Source organism: Etheostoma spectabile, chromosome 2 (assembly GCF_008692095.1).
Source record: "Etheostoma spectabile isolate EspeVRDwgs_2016 chromosome 2, UIUC_Espe_1.0, whole genome shotgun sequence".
Lineage (NCBI taxonomy): Eukaryota > Metazoa > Chordata > Actinopteri > Perciformes > Percidae > Etheostoma > Etheostoma spectabile.
The window spans coordinates 1,778,922-1,796,456 of NC_045734.1; the positions used below are offsets into that span (position 1 = coordinate 1,778,922).

At 41.0% G+C, this 17,535-nt stretch overlaps 1 long non-coding RNA gene across 1 annotated transcript; it reads left to right on the forward strand.

Moving 5' to 3' along the window:
* Positions 1–1,306: 1,306 nt before the first annotated feature.
* Positions 1,307–9,967, forward strand: LOC116695665 (uncharacterized). The gene is made up of 3 exons (XR_004333520.1): positions 1,307–1,511; positions 9,465–9,470; positions 9,958–9,967. It is a non-coding gene; the product is annotated as an uncharacterized LOC116695665 (long non-coding RNA).
* The last annotated feature ends 7,568 nt before the right edge of the window (positions 9,968–17,535 follow it).

A 17,535-nucleotide genomic window follows, 5' to 3' on the forward strand; every position in this document is an offset into this window, starting at 1 on the left:
TTTACTTATGCCAATAATAACATAATAATGTCATATTTATTGATATTACACCCACAGCAATGTTATACAAGCAAATATGTGTCTAAATAGTGCATTATTTTGCCTTCCATAGAGTCTATAGGCATTTTTGTCCCCTCTGGCCTTCCATACAAGAGGGGTGCCTTTATCTCCCATATATGGGCATGTACTTCCTGAAACAATAGACGGGACGGACAGGGCAGACGCGGAGGAGCGATCCAGTGACAGAAAATGAGCCAAAACGCGATGAATTATGGACATAAAGTTGATCAATCTTGGATATAACAGTATGGATTTAAAGCCCAAAGAGGCTGAAGTTCCAGGCTGGATAGAAAATCCCCTGTAGAGGCTAGAAAGACCCGGAAAAGAACGCCGTAAAGCCAAAAACGTCAGGATTTAAACGAAACCAAAAGTGAGTATATTGCTTGTATGGTTCAAAAGTTATTAAACTATGAATCAGAGGTACTTTCTTACTCGTGGGCGAGTGTCTCGGGCTCAGAGGGTTAATACTCGCACTGTTCCACTGATGTCTTAGGTCTCTTTGTAGCCCTTAAAGAAGGTGTCCAGCCTGGAAATCTAGCGTTTTTGGGGCCTTTGTGCAATAAATATAAACTGTTAATCCAAGATTGATATACTTTACGTCCATAATTTATTAATTTTTGGTTGTTTGTCGCTTTAATGCTAACCAACATTCAAACCATTCAGACCAATCAATCTTGTCAACCAATGGAAGGCTGTTCCGTCATTGCAGATGAAACAAAGATTGTATACAGTGAAGAGGAATCACCTGAAGGCAGAATAGTTCAATATATCCAAAACAGCAACAGAGGCAGGAGAAATCAAAGAGTTTTTGCAATAAAAGCAATAATAATTAATTATGGTCTTTCCACTTTCACACAATAATAGAAAAGTATCGATAATGGTTTTGATAAAGTGCTGTGCTCCCCACAGTTGTGGAAAGAGAAAGAGGCATTCGATTGTAAGAATATTCATCAGCAACCTAACTCACGGCAAGATCCTTTTCTCTTAGAGTCCCTGCTAGTCATGGAGAGATCATTGCTTAGATCATTCTCTATGTTTACTCTGTTTTTGAATAGAATGTCCTTTTAAAGCACCTTTGGATATGTTATTATTAAAAGGTTAAGCCCCAGAAATTGACTGGTTTCTTTCATAATGTAGGCTTTATTGTTTAGCAAGTCACTATTAATTACAGTCTATTCTTAGCCAGACAATTTATTGTTACAGTTGTGAACAAAAGCAACCATTAAAACCAGGAACACTTCTTGGATCTTATTTCACTTGTAACAGTACAGAGGGACAGGTATCTGGTGAAGATACTCCGTACAGCAGCGAGGAAAGCGATAACCAGAAGCTAGTATAAGCCTGATTATCCTAAACGGCAACAATGGTTTGAGGTCATACAAGAAATAAGGGCAATGGAAAGGTTGACTTTCGTGCTAGGTTTGAGAGAAGGTCCAGTATATATGCCAAAAGTTTAAAAAAAGCATAAGGACATTGTTTCAAAGCATGGACTCATTGGTGGATAATGTACATGAAATGTATACATTTTATTTCTATTTCCGTGGCTATTAATATCTTTTCTCACATGTTTTATGTGTTTTTTGTTTTTCCCTAAATCACTCACAATGTAAGGTGACTGTGATCAGTTGTAAAAATGTACTGAATATTCAATACAAACTAAAGTACTAAAAAACATAAAACAAGGTACATTGGACTGCATTATGCTGCTAATGAGCCCTTTTTGTGTTTTCCCTTTTTCATTAAAAGATGTACTTTGCTGATGATGGGTTGCTCTTTGCTACATAGTTTCACTGCTACTTAATTAATATGTTAATATTAATAAGTCTAAATTTAGAGTAGCCTACTACACATCCTTAATCCTACACGACATCAAAGCCTGGATGTCAACCAACCGACTCAAACGGAACAGCAATAAAACAGAGCGTCTAGGTGTGGCCCCCAAGGCGCTGATCCAGAAGCTTGGGGATCTCATCCTGGATGTTGATGGGTGCGCCATCTGCCCATCCTCGGAGGTCCGCGACCTTGGTGTAATCCTAGACTCCACCATCTCTTTCCATACTCACATCAAATTTATCACCAAATCAGCCTTTTTTCATCTTAAAAAAACATCTCCAGACTCTGGCCATCACTCTCTGACTCCATGGCAGGAACCCTCATTTGGGCTTTTACTGTAAAACCTCCCGTTTGGACTACTGCAATGGAGTTCTGATTGGGGTCCCCTGCAAAACCCTAGACAGGCTCCAGTATGTCTCCCGCCAAGGTCCTCACCCACACCAAGACCTGGCAGCATATCATCATTTAAAAAAAAAAGAAACCTCCTGAAACACCACCTGTTTACCACCAGCCTACAACCTCCTTTACGTTAGCCACTGTCATTCTGTAAAGTGTCCTCTGGTTTCATGAAAGGCACAACATAAATAAAAGTTATTATTATTATTATTAATTGTACCATAATTGTCTCTTGTTTTTGTCTTTGCTCTGGTAGAACTTGGCTTAGAAGTTTTTTTTTACGCTGGCCCCCTATCCTATTTTCTTGTCTTGGATTGTATTTCAGAAATTAGCCTTTGCCTTTATTATTTCCATCTGTCTTTGGAAAGTCTCCTTTCCCCATATATTTTTTGTCTCTTAAATTACAAGCTCATCTATTAATATAACCATACAAATAACTTGGCATTAATTGAATTTATTTTGCAGAAATATGTAAAGGTAACACTTAACATGTATAGCTAAATGTTTTTATTCCATTTTTGCCTTGAAAGGCTACAATAATGTTCATTACTACAATGTGTACAGAAATGTTACTTTCTTTTTGAGAAATGGCCTTGTTTAGACAGATTGGTTGTATAAAGTCTGGACGCCAAAAAAAATCTGTTCTACGGATGCGTCTCAGTCCGGATGCTCTGGCTGCTCAAACCGGATTTGACCACGGCAAAAGAACCTGCCAAATGTCCCAATCCGTCCAAAAATTGATATATTCACCGTTTATCAGACCACAAATGGTCTAAGCGGTTAAATTCTTCTCTTTAGCAGCTGGCTCCTTTGTTAGCTGGCTAATGCTTCGCTGTTGAAAAGCTGAACCCTGGAATAGTTACGTGGTTACCGATGCCTGTGTTGTTTACCACGGCAACCAAAGCAGATAGGTTGGTGATGTCTGGACAAACACATCTGATCAGGGAATGGATGATGAGGAGTGGGACAAAATCTGTAGGAATATTAAGTGTGTCACGGGATGTGAAGGTGCGCCTCATTCAGTAACATTATGCATCGCTTCTATTGGACTCCCTCCAGATTTATTAAGAATTGGTCTGAAAGACACCACATTTCCAGAAAGGTATGACAGAGGACAGCCAATTACTTCATGTCCTATAGTCCTGTGAGAAGCACCAGGTATTTGGGAAAAGGATACATCATAACATTTTGCCATTGTCACAGGAAAAAGTCAACGGAAGAAGTTGACATGAAGATCATGATAGACAAAATGTTAGGGTGTCAACCAAATCATTAGGAGTCATTCCTTGGGGCCCATATCCGTACCAAGTTGTGTGGCATCTGACCAGTAGTGGCATGTACTGGTATGTAAGGCAAGCCAGCTTTATTTCTATAGCACATTTCACCAGCAAGACAATTCAAAGTGATTCACATGAAACATTAAACAGCAATAACAAACAATTAAAAACATGCTTTAGGGAAATAGTGTAAAGAATACATTTTCTACTCTACCACTGAAAGACACAAATGGGCTCTGTAAAAACACCTAAACATACACGTAAATGTGGCTGAATCCGGCATACGAAAAACCTACACGGGTGCACACACACAGACACACACACACACACACACTAATTCACTGCATGTTGTTCTCTGAGCAGCTGGTGCTGGCAAAGACGGCGCTTTCAACTCTTGTCTCCGCAGAGACAGGGAACTCGTGGCAGTCTGGACGCCTGTCTAACAGTCCAAGACCTCTTGGAAGCCCTCCCCCCATCTCGCCTGTGAAATTTGGTAAAGACCAAATACATAAAACTCTGTTGACTGCCACATCTTTTGTGAGGACATATAATCACGTTTGGCATCATGAATTCATTGCATCACACACAGGGCACTTCAAGATACCGACCTTAGACAAACAGGTCTTTGGTTGAGGCCTATTTGGTTTTAAATAAATGAATAAATGAATACAGTTTGACCTCAGTACATTCTGGGCGTATGCTATATTTAACCGAAGGACACTGAGGGTTAGTGTTGTTGAGTAATGTGAGCAAGACTTTCTGGGTCTGGAAGTGCACTGAATGTAAAGTGTAAGTAAGTACATTTTCTGGGATAAAGTCATCGAAAGGAGGTTAGTGGTGATTCTACATTGATGCCCAGTGTGCATGATAAATGGATGGATAGATGATAGATATATACAGTAATTCACAAGGCAAAGTTATCAAAGCGTGAATGAGAAACAGACATCTGACACCCCCCCATCCCCCCCATCCCTAGTCACTACACTTGCACTAACCTGCACTAACCTTCATCATGGACTTTACATTTTCCCATTGCATGTGCTTTATATTGCACTCAATTTTGCACTCAACCCATTTAGCCTTTTTTTCTTATGTAACAATTACTTTGTATGTATACAGTTCTTTTTCTGGTTTTATTATTTATTTTATACTAATGTTTAATATGTTTTTTTTGTTTGCACTTTTCACCAAGGTAAATTCCTCATAACTGTTGTTATTGTGGCAATAAAACCTTTGCTGATTTTTGGTCTGGTGGATAAACACAAGGCTAACCCATAATGCAATCCTCCTGTCTGGGAGATCCCTGCTGTGCCTTCAACCTGTAAGTCTGATATGCAGACTTGTTGTTGGCAACTTATTTCAAAGTTGGAGACAGAAACTGCAAACCACCCCCACACCTGAGAGCAGCTGTTAGGCGGGTAGGAGGCACAGTTAACCGGCAATAATAGTAACAACGACAAGCAGCCACAGTACCTACCCCGTGATTAATCCTTCCCACTCCAAATTACTTCTAGGGTGGGGGGTGCATGCACAATCAAGGAAGGCTTGTATCCAGGGCCTGAAGTTAACTTTTTTTTACCACCTGCCACTGTGGCAGGTGGAGTTTAGTCACTTTTTTCCAGCCAATTTTTTGCCTCATAAAGGTGAAAAAAATGAATTGCTGTTGTTTCTCTATGAGAAATATGTCCTGTCCTATTTGTGGTGGTCTACTCGTGGACATTGCGCCGTCATCACGTGCTGTAACGGGGGGGCGGGGGCTGCCTTGATTATCAAGCAAAAAGCCATCATTTCCTATCCTGGTCTAAGACACACATTCATACAGTTTGATAAAGGCCTTATTGGACTTTAACTTATCATTGTACCTACAATAATGTAACTGTACTCAATGTGGGTCATCCTGTACATCTCCTCTGTTGTCTTTCTTGCATCCACCATGTGTGATTGTGTGTGTGTGTGTGTGTGTGTGTGTGTGTGTGTGTGTGTGTGTGTGTGTGTGTTGCGAGGGGAACAGAGCAGAATTCCTCATTGGGGCAACAAAAACTATGCACTATACCTTTTAATTGTTTATCTTAGTATAAAAAAAACAATGAGTTTATGCTCTCAATTGCTAGATTTAAGTCTTTAACACAGCAGATGATAAATCGGGGGATGTTTTAGGGGCGTGGCTACACGACGACCTGTCAATCAGGACAGAGGCCTAGCAATGCTAACCATGGCCCTGTGGATTTTAAAAAATCCATGTTCGGGGGTGTTTTTAATGTTTTTGTTTTAATCTTTGACCCTCTCATTGTGTTTTTTCGCTTTATCAAAGTTAACTGGAACATCTTGGTCGTCTAAAAATGCCTTTTTCAGCGTTTGGTAGCGTCTTGCCAACCAAAGCCAGCTAACTAGTGCTAGCGTAAGCTGATAACTTTGGTAAAATCATATTCATTTTGTGTACTGACGTAGGCTACATGTAGATGAATGGCACCAGTACGTGGCAGTCCACGTTTACCTTCCAGGAAAATTCCAAATTCCAAATTATCAAGTACCCCTCTTAAGCGTTTAGCTTAGCGCAGCGCCATAGCAACTATCCACAACAATGGCTAGGCAGCGTCATCCTCCCCATCTCTGCCACCTAGTCCAAAATAAATGTGGCCTCATGCAATAAAAGACTTCTGAAATAAATAGTACTGACTTATAGTACTACTGATGAAATATGCCTCCAGAAATAAATACACATGGACTTCTGAATGTCCTCTGTCTTCAGTCTCCAGGTCAGCTTTTAAACATCTGCACGGCTTTCTACATCACTAGAGACAAGGTGGCTAACTGTAGCATTATAGCTCGTTCTCAATGGCAAAACACTGCTCCAACAGCCACTAGTCCACTAGACCATAATCTCCAAAATAACTACTTCCTGTCCCTGTAGTGCAGGTATTCCACAAGTGTCCCTCGTCTAGAAGAAGTCTCCCAGCTAATCCTATCTTGGACTGACCAAAGCTGGAGAAAGAGTTATCTAGCTGATGGGATCTTACCGAGCTACTGCACATGTGCAGCTCCCAACAAAGATAGGATAGAAGTGAGATGTCTCACTCTGTAGCTAAAACAAGTGAGATGTCTCACTCTGTAGCTAAAACAGAGACCTAAACACACAGGGTGAAAACAGGATCTGCCGCAATGTGCAGTACAACACAAATATGGTGTTTTTTTAAAACAAAACCATGGACAACTATTCCGGTACATCCTCAAAATACAATTATGAACCTGAAAATGAGCAGAATGTGGGCACTTTAAACTGACAAACAGCATATGTGTAGTTAATGGCTCAATTCAAACAGGATGAAAAAATGGTTCCCTTACACTACCGTTCATGTTTTTTTTCCAAAAGAAGGTCCCATGGCAGTCTAAGGCTCTAAGCTCATTTGCACCAAAGAAAGAAAAATGTCAAATAAAACATTACGTGAAGTTGAGTGTTTACACAAAACAATATTGTGAGCTACTTAATTAGCTCAATACATGGTTAAACGTAATTGGACCAAAACTTCTCAGTTAGAGAGGAAATGACCTAAACTTATTCTCAATCATTCATCCAAATTCTTTTCAAAACTTGGAGCTTGGAGCTTGGATGTCAGGCTTTATCCTGGAAATGTACTTCCGTTTATCCAAACTATTATGGAATAAACACCTCACAGAAACACCAGTGACATCTCCACATGCTGTGGTACTGTAGTGATGATTCAAACTAGGGCTGGGCAATATCTTGATGATGTATCTAGATATTAGAGATCTTAGAGTTTGGATATGTTGTAATATCGTAACATGGTGGTGTCTTTTCCTGGTTTTAAAGGCTGCATTACAGTAAAGTGATGTCATTTTCTGAACTTCCCAGACTGTGTGTAAAGGTAAATAATGTAACAGCTAGAACAAAGTCATTGAATCATTTGTGGAGAATATTTCTCAACAATCTCATTGTGTAAATAACATTTTGTTAAAGCACCAATTGTCAACGATACAACATCGACACTGAGGTATTTGGTCAAGAATATGATGAGATTTGATTTTCTCTATATTGCCCAGCCCTAATTCACATCCACAACTTTTGTGCTGGGGGTGCCTGTTACTGGCTTGAAATGTGTGCAATTCTCTGCTGCTACCATTATTATTATTATTATTATTATTATTATTATTATTATTACTATTATTATTATTATTATTACTGTTTACCATTACAACTCCGTAATTATGTCCTTTAATTATGTAAATACCATACATATCCACACTCCTTTTATTTCTTTATTTATATTTCTACTTGATATTCATAAAATTTGTGCAACTGCAACACAGAATTTGCCTTTGGGGATCAATAAAGTATTTCTGATTCTGATTCTGAAATATGTCATGCTCTTGTTGACCGCCCCCCCCCCCAATTTAATCTAAGAATCTAGTGAAGCGATCTGATTGTAATCTGATCAGGGATTAGGTGATATTCTGTGAGTGTGTGCACCACATCTCCTCTGTTGCTGCTGTTTGAAGATAGATTTGGAGCCATTTTGCTCTGAAAGCTAGATGCTGAACAGGGAAACGCGGGCCATGGCAAATGTGATTAAGCTAATTGTTTATTCCCTTGGGGTTATGAATAGCATTACATACGAGGTTAATTATCTCAATAAAATACCCTAACATAATTGACAATGATCATGCCTTTGATTAGCAAACAGGAGTTCCGTTGCTTTATTCCAATTAAACACATGATAAATGGCGTGTGACAATCTGCTGGCTCTGCTCACTGTGTTTACACAGGGACCCTCTGAACCCCTTTTAAAAAAAAACACAGTTTAGCAGTGGCATACTGTATAAGTCACAGGCTTTACAACTGACAATAAAGCCACGGCTCATAAATCATTATGTCACGCTGCAGCTGTTTCGCGGTGCACTGTGATAATGACTTATATTCTGACAGCAGGCGGAAAAAAAAGAAATAAAAAGAATGTTGGCCTTATACTGACTGTTCATTAACATCTCAAAATGTAGTCAACCTTATGCGCCGGTGCTCCAAAAGCAGATCAAATGTTCTGTCAGTGAGCGATTGTCAGGGGAGAAATGAAGACACATGACAGTGCAGGAGGATACCTACATGTCACACACTTCCACCGCTTTGAGTCTTTAGCGTCGGTTTAGTGACGACAGCACCTGACACATGACAGGCGAAGGCCTTCATCTGAGAAGAGCACATCTGTCAACCAGCTGACATGGCCGACTCACTCACTCATACACTGACTTAACTGGCTGACAAACGATCCTGCAGTTCTACAAAGTGGATAAACGCGCTGTAGACTGGAAGTGAAGAGCAGAATGGAAGAAATTGGCTCTGTTTGTTTGGAAAGTAGCCTTTGCTGCTGACCCCGGGTGAACTCCTCCCACACTGCCTGCGCTCTGCCGAATCCCCCCTCTGAACTCAGAAAAGTCAGAAATAGCAGCAGAAAGGGTGGAGAAGCAAAGATGCTGAACAACTCGTAGCGTTGTGAGCTAGCCTGCCAAGCGGCGCCGGTGCCATTGCGCAGGGAGTTAGGTGCCAAAGCTTGTCAAACACGAGGCACCCATCCAATCCAATCCAGTGACAGAGTGGAGAGTGCTGGCTGCCACTCATGTGAGCTATAAGAGCCGTCACCACTCGCCGCTGCCAGGCCGTAAAAGCACCTGCTCTCGTAAAGGTCCCTTTGTCGTATAAGGGCACAAAATGCAGCTGCATGTTCACATAGAGGGGGAGGAAGAAAATTAGATTACACTCAGACTGTTAGAAGGGGCCATATGTTTTTGGAAACACTCAGCAATATGAGCGCTGAACTTTCAACTTTCTGCAAATTCCTTCCATACCAAATCAAGACTGATGCATTTGTCCTGGGCTATAAATAAAAGGAAGGCGTCTTGCTGAAGCAGTACATTTTGTGCCGCACAAAGTTAATATGAAAAATGTGTCTCGTGATTGTAATTGGAGTTTGGTCGCTCACAAGGGCGCTTTGTTCTGGGTATTTACTGGGAAAAAGCACCTGAGGGATTTAAAAGGAGAGTCGCCTTCTTTGTCGGGCACAGAGTCAAGATACAAATGTGTGTGTGTGTGTGTGTCTGTATGTGTGCAGATGTTTCTTGATTGGGTTTGAACTAGGTTTACCTGGGCATGATGTATGTCTTGATTTGATGTGTGTGTGTGTGTGTGTGTTTGTCCGTGCACAATTGCATGAATTTGCATAATCGTCTTCAACAGTGTTTCTCGTTGTCAAAGTAAAAGACCCCCCCCATGAGTTAGATGTCCAAGAGAGATCAGTATCGGAGAGGCTTTAAATCGACCCATCCTAACTAATTACCTGCTTGATAGATAGGAGTGAGGCCCGTCACACTCCAACAGCCCAAGAGAAGAGGACTGGCTCTTCGATTTGCCCCCCCCCCCCCACACACACACACACACACTTAATACAAAAAGGCGACTAACAAACTGTCCAGACAAAGGCATAACAGTGTTGTTGTTGTTAGCAAAATAAAAGGGTAATTAAAAAACAATTGTTAAAAGTGACCCCTTTTTCACATTATTACAACATAATACTGTGTAAATGTAATATATATATTTAGTACCTGGATATCTTATCTAAAAAAAAAGATGTAAATTCACACAGAACGCTTTGCAATCGAAATGCAAGGATGGGTCACTGATGGTAGTGGGATTGGATCTCAGCCAGCTGTTGATGGAATCCTTAATCCTTAAAGTGCTCATATTATGCTTCTTCCCCTTTCCTTTATTGTGTTATTTATCTTTTTTGTGCACGTTATAGGTTTACAAAGTCCCCCCCAAAGGGACTTAACATCTCCAACAGAAAACACTGTTTGTAAACTCTTTTGTAGTCCTAGTAGTCCTTACCTAGGTACTGTTAGGGCCCTCATACTCTGCTTCTGACTGGCTAGTAGTCCTTACCTAGGTACTGTCAGGGCCCTCATACTCTGCTTCTGACTGGCTAGTAGTCCTTACCTAGGTACTGTCACGGCATGCCCTCATACTCTGCTTCTGACTGGCTAGTAGTCCTTACCTAGGTACTGTTAGGGCACACCCTCATTCTCTGCTTCTGACTGGCTAGTAGTCCTTACCTAGGTACTGTTAGGGCACGCCCTCATACTGGAACAGATGCCTCACTCTGGAGTTAAAACAGAGACCTAAACACCCAGGGTGAAAACGGGATCTGCAGCAATGTGCAAAGATGGTATTTTTTTGAAAATTAAACCGTGTAAACCTATACTGGTACAACCTCTAAAAACAATTATGAACTTGTAAATTAGCCTAACATGAGCCCTTCACACAGAAGCATTTCTTCCATTTCACACTAACATTCTCAGTTGGAGCAGTCATTCACACTTGGTGTTATGGCTTTGGTATTTTGTCCTGTAGTTTCTTCTGTTTTTGGTCTTGTGTTATCTCGTCTTATTGTTATAGTCGGTTCTGTCTCTGCCTGTTGTCTGTATTTGGGTCCACCATTCCTCGCTCACCACAACACTTGGAGCTTTCTGACACAATGTAACACTAGCTAAGTTATCCACTTTCCAATCAAATTATCTGCAGTTTGGTAAAAAAAAACTAGATGAGGACAAGAAGATACCATATTTGTGGAAGTTTAATAGTGGGCAGCGTTTCTGTCTAACTTTTGAAAAAAATACCAAAACGTTGCCTACGTTGGCTGTGCTGGAGTTTCTTTGCAGCTTTTGCCCTGCTTGTCCCCCTCAGATGCACCTGTCCCACGTTGTAGATGTGCAAAGTATTTCTCGGTACTAAATATATTTGTGGATGAGTTGTGTTCCAGCTGTTGTCTTATGAGATCTGACATTGTTGGGACACGTGATCTCCCTTGTTGTTTTTTCAGTGTTCTAACAATTTTCCCTTTAGACTGTGAACATGGATACAACATATTTTTACATTTTTCTTCAAGCCCACGTTGTGTTAATTGTTATCCATTAAAGATGTCTGCCCCTTCATGTTGTTTAACATATGGGAGGACCCATCATGCTGTTTGGTTTACAGGCCGCTTTAATTGCACTTTAAGACCAACGCAGATGTCAATTTCCCATCCTGCGCCCACATCGTTTAAAAACCAAATGCACCTGCACCCAACTGTGCTTCCATGGGCGTGCTGGTCTTACAAGGAATTGTGCTCAGGTGCATTCTGGGTGTATTGCTATCTTGCGTCAGTGGAAAATGATTGCGCCATTGACCACCAAAAACCTGGTCTAAAGTCAAAAGCGCAGCATTTGATTGTTATTTTAACAGCACGTTAGTAAAACATGCCTAGGCTTGTTTAGAGCGCCCACACTATTCTTGTTACACACAGGGAAGCACAATAGCACACACTCATGCAAAACATTAAAAATATAATTATAATTTGCAATCATAATGGCAATGCACCAAGATACAAACGTGCCTGGCTTTTAAAGGAAATGGGAGATGACCCATGATTGGTTGATTGCATATTATGCCCAGAACATACCTCTGATTAATGAACACACCAAGTACAACCCTTAAGGACCATGTGCCTGCTGCACGGACCCTTTTTTCCCCCGTCAAACTAAAAAAAGGGGATTTGAACACGCACCTGTGCCGTTAGATCGTTAATAGTGCCCGTAGTATATGTTCCACTCAAAATGTGAAAGCTAGTTAGCCTAGCTTGCCAACGTTTGCACTGGTTACCACTGACGTTACTTTCCGTTCATGTTATTCCTGCTGAGTCATTAAAGCTTTAGTGCGTAAACTTTTGATATAATTGAACGTCTGTTACATGAGTTGCTCTAAAGATAATTAAGACTGTCAGGGCCACATTACTCTCTCTGTGTTTCTCAGTATGACCATGTTCATAAGAGTGTGGCATCTGGTTACTTTCCAGCGCAAACTCGAGTGAAGATAACAAATTCTTCTGAAAAGTCCATCCTGTCTGTTTAATCCGTGTCCTCCTTGGCTACTACCAGCTGGATGGAGGAGGGGTGGCGGCATAATCACGGAAGGCTTGTGTCATGCCATTACTTACAGAAACTAGTTTATGACAAAACAGGGATTACCTCATGATTTGAATCCCAAGATGTAGGACCCAGCAATGGCCAAGAATTTGCCCTCTTCTAGTCTGGCTTACCAGATGTACGGTGCTGGAATAAAGCCTGACATCTGGTGCGTCTGTCACGCGCCAGCTGTTCCTGCTCTTTTCGCTAACCCTGCTATCTTTTGTGCAAGGGTGTGTCCAGCGCTGTCCCGGATGGCTGTGATGGATATATTCCCCTAACCCAGAAGAGATAAGAAATGTAGTCATACCTATCTCCAATGCACGACTAGCCCAAATAACAATGACATTTGGTGAGACTCAAACCAGAAGAGTAAGGATTATATTGGACAATGATTTCTGTGACAAACAAAGTCTTTGTTGAAAACTTTTTTTTCTGTGAGAACTCTAAAAAAAGCCTCTCTAATCTGTTTGAATTGTCTTCTTCACTAAAGATGTAACTGTTTGAGCCAACCTTAATGCAATCTTTCTGTCCATCCCAAGTCCCTTTCTTATCTTACTATATTTAAAGTGAATGGAGCAATTGTTAGAAGATGTATTCATCCTTGTGTGTCTCATTAAATCTTTAGACCACTGGGAGCCAAACCTTGCTTAGCTTGGTAACAGGTTGGCATAATACAATCAAATAAAATGGTGTTACCTGCTGAGCAGCAAAACAAAGTGGGAAGAGCGCAAATACCAATGGCCCCAGCCCTACAACCTACCACCCCCGCGCTTTTGGCGCTGTTGCTCTGACCCCACCCATCTTTGAACTTGTCCTTTGTTCTAGTGTGACTGTATCTTGAACACCCATTTTTGAACTAGGATTTTATTTAGCTTTAAGCTACTCTCCTGTAAAGTGTCCTGACTGCACCTTTCATGGTTTCGACACTAATGCGGTGACACAAATCTGGCTGCAGACACACACACATGGCAGTTCCCACCACAGTATAGGTGTCGCCGGGAGCACCACACACACATACACACAGACTCACAGGGGAAATCTCACAAGGACAGACTTGTGAGTCTGGAGGTTCTGGAGAGGTTAGACAGGCACACAGAGAGACCACGCAGCGGCGCAACACTTTTTATGCCACGCTTGATCAACTCTCATCTCAGCTGTGCTTGCACAGTAGGCTCATAATCATACACACAAACACACACCTGAACACTCACACCCGGCAGACGTAATAACCTGTGGCATCATTTGCATACAGTTTATTGCAGACTTGTCAGCCTTCTGCCCGACACCTCCTTCATGGCTTTCTTCACATGAGAATTGGCGTCAAGCTGATCGCTCATCATTAGAATCGAAAGTACCACAACACACACACACACACACACACACACACACACACACACGCACGCTTGTTGACACCCAGAGAAACAAAGGAGAAATGAGGCAGAAATAAATCTTCCATTGATTTTTAGGAGGCAGAAGCTAAATATTGCTGTCATGATATAATGAGTTGCAGTCTTTATAGTCAAAATGATTTTGTCTCTTTCATATTTCTTCATGTTCTTTTGCAATCCTTTTTTTTTTTAAACAGGCATTTGAGTGTGTTCTCTGCCGAGGATACTTGCTCCACCGACAAAGATGCAATCTTGATGCACGGCTGATGTAGTTTAAAATGTCAATTTGCACGCTTTTATCAAGATAAACACAGCGAGCGTGGTGTATCGGTAAATGATTTAATTTCATGGTCTAATCAGTGTGGATTTCATGGACAACAAAAGATCTGTATCTGAACACATCTCGTTTCAGGCTACCTGCGCGGATCAGGCAATTTCTGTTTAAATATCTCTCGATTGATTTAATTGATTTTGTGATTGTCATTAGCGGCTCGACACGTGGGAGCCATGAAAATGGACGACCTTCATTTTGATAGGACGAAAAATGTTGGATTAGAGAAAAACGTAGAGGTTAGACCGGCTATCTCTTCTTGCCAACAATCAATAGCTGTAGAAAGTGCTGCAGGCTTATTACATACTAGAGTTGAAGGGTGGAAAAGAAAGCCAAAATAATCTAAACTTGCATCTCTTTTTGCTCTGTTGCAGAGGAATTCGACAGATCCTCAAAAGATCTGATCCTTGAGGATGAGTTTAAAATCATCTTCCAAGTGCCTGGATGAGCTTTTTGATGTGAGCGTTAGCATTCAGGTGCTGGAGCTGCAATAATGTCAAAGGTGTCCATCAGAACTGCATGACTAATTTAACAGAGGTGTAACATCACCAAAAAAAAAAAACAGTCATAATAGCTTCCAGTCAATTTACTCAACGGATACATTGATCTACATTTGATCTACACTGCTGGTGGCCCAAAGGATTTGATTCCTCAATTACTCTGCGCTGATAAATTGTCTATTTGGGTCACAGTTGACCCCAGACTCTATTAACCCTTGTACGGTGTTTGGGTCAAATGGACCCACTTAAACATTTTTCAAGAAGAAAAATACAACCATACATTTTGTCTACCTGTAAATCAATGGTCTTACCTTACAGTGGTGTGAAAAAGTGTTTGCCCCCTTCCTCATTTCCTGTTCCTTTGCATGTTTGTCACGCTTAAGTGTTTCGGAACATCAAACCAATTTAAACAATAGTCAAGGACAACACAAAATGCAATTTGTAAATGAAGGTGTTTATTATTAAAAGGTGAAAAAAAAATCCAAACCATCATGGATTGGTTGGGCCACCCTTAGCAGCAACAACTGCAACCAAGCGTTTGCGATAACGTGCAATGAGGCTTTTACAGCGTCCTGGAGGACTTTTGGCCCACTCATCTTTGCAGAATTGTCCTAATTCAGTTACATTAGAGGGTTTTCGAGCATGAACGGCCTTTTTAAGGTCATACCACAACATCTCAATAGGATTCAGGTCAGGACTTTGGCTAGGCCACTCCAAAGTCTTCATTTTGTTTTTCTTCAGCCATTCGGTGGTGGACTTGCTGGTGTGTTTAGGATCATTGTCCTGCTGCAGAACCCAAGTTCGTTTCAGCTTGAGTACACGAACAGATGGTCGGACATTCTCCTTCAGGATCTCTTGGTGGACAGCAGAATTCATAGTTCCTTTTATCACGGCAAGTCTTCCAGGTCCTGAAGCAGCAAAACAGCCCCAGACCATCACACTACCACCACCATATTTTACTGTTGGTATAATGTTCTTTTTATGAAATGCAGTGTTCCTTCTACGCCAGATATACTTGGACACACACACCTTCCAAAGAGTTCCACTTTTGTCTCATCGGTCCACAGAATGTTGTCCCAAAAGTCTTGGGGATCATCAAGATGTGTTTGGAGAAATTGAGACAAGCTTGATGTTCTTTTTGCTCAGCAGTGGTTTTCTCCTTGGAACTCTGCCATGCAGGCCATTTTTGCCACTCTTTTCCTGATGGTGGAGGCATGAACGCTGACCTTAACTGAGGCAAGTGAGGCCTGCAGTTTTTGGACGTTGTTGTGGGGTTTCTTTGTGACCTCTTGGATGAGTCGTCGATGTGCTCTTGGGGTAATTTTGGGCGGGCCGGCCACTCCTGGGAAGGTTCACCACTGTTCCATGTCTTCACCATTTGTGGATAATGGCTCCACTGTGGTTTGCTGGATTCCCAAAGCTTGGAAATGGCTTATAACCCTTTCCAGACTGATAGATCTCAATTACTTTCTTTCAATGTTCCTGAATTTCTTGGGTCTCGGCATGATGTGTAGCTTTTAAGGATCTTTGGTGGCCCATTACTGTGTCAAGCAGCTCCTATTTAAGTGATGCCTGATTGTGAACAGGTGTGGCAATAATCAGGCCTGGTGTGGCTAGAGAAATTGAACTCAGGTGTGGACAACCACAGTTATAGTATGTTTAACAAGGGGGGCAATCACTTTTTCACACAGGGCCATGATGGTTTGGATTTTTTTTCACCTTAATAAAAAAACACCTTCATTTACAAATTGCATTTTGTGTTTACTGTGTTGTCCTTGACTATTGTTTAAATTGGTTTGATGTTCCGAAAACACTTAAGTGTGACAAACAGGAAACAGGAAATGAGGAAGGGGGCAAACACTTTTTTCACACCACGGTATTTTCTGTGATAAACAAATGATTCTGGATATGACCACTGATGTTTTTTCCAAAATAAGAATGATCAAATAGAGGATTTTTAACATGAATCATAACTTTATGACAAAAACGAATAACACTTCCATTGTTAATTGTGTTCTAGTAGAAACTGATTACATTCCCTCAACATATATGTTATCAGTTGTTTGAAATTGAGAAAAAGACAATATTTGTATATCAGAATTGTTTTTAAAACCCCATATAAGTCCTGGGTCAATTTGGCTTGAGGGATATGCGAGGGTCAAAACTAGGGATGATATGGAGCTAGAACAGTGACAGTAACCTGTGGTATTGAAAATAAAATTTGGCATTGAAACAACAAATATCGGCATTGAAAACTGTTGAACTGAAGTATAAAACACAAACATCAAAAAGTAATAATCTCATAATCCTATGATATTATTTCACTTTGACATTTGTTTGCATCATGATAGGTTTTTCAATGTCAATTTTTTCTTGATGTCCGTGTCTTTTCAGTGACAGTTTTTTTTTTTACGCTGTCAAGATTTTTACAATGTCACTGTTTTCAGTTTCAACTTTCTGTCACTGTTTTGGCGTAGGGAGGAGGGGCCTGAGGGGAGGGATAAAGGGGGCGGGGCTTACGGGTAATTTACAGAGGCTACTGGCGAGAGACAGCACCTCCAGACAAATCCTCCAGAGTTGTTAAAAACGCATATCTGCAATGTCTTCCACACTTTCACCTGGAACCTCCAAATCTCAAGTAAGTCTGTTCATATCGGCCATTTTTCCACATAATAGGTTTCTAGGCAAATCACACACTCACTAAAAGGTGGACGCATTCACTGACAAACTACATTAAAAGT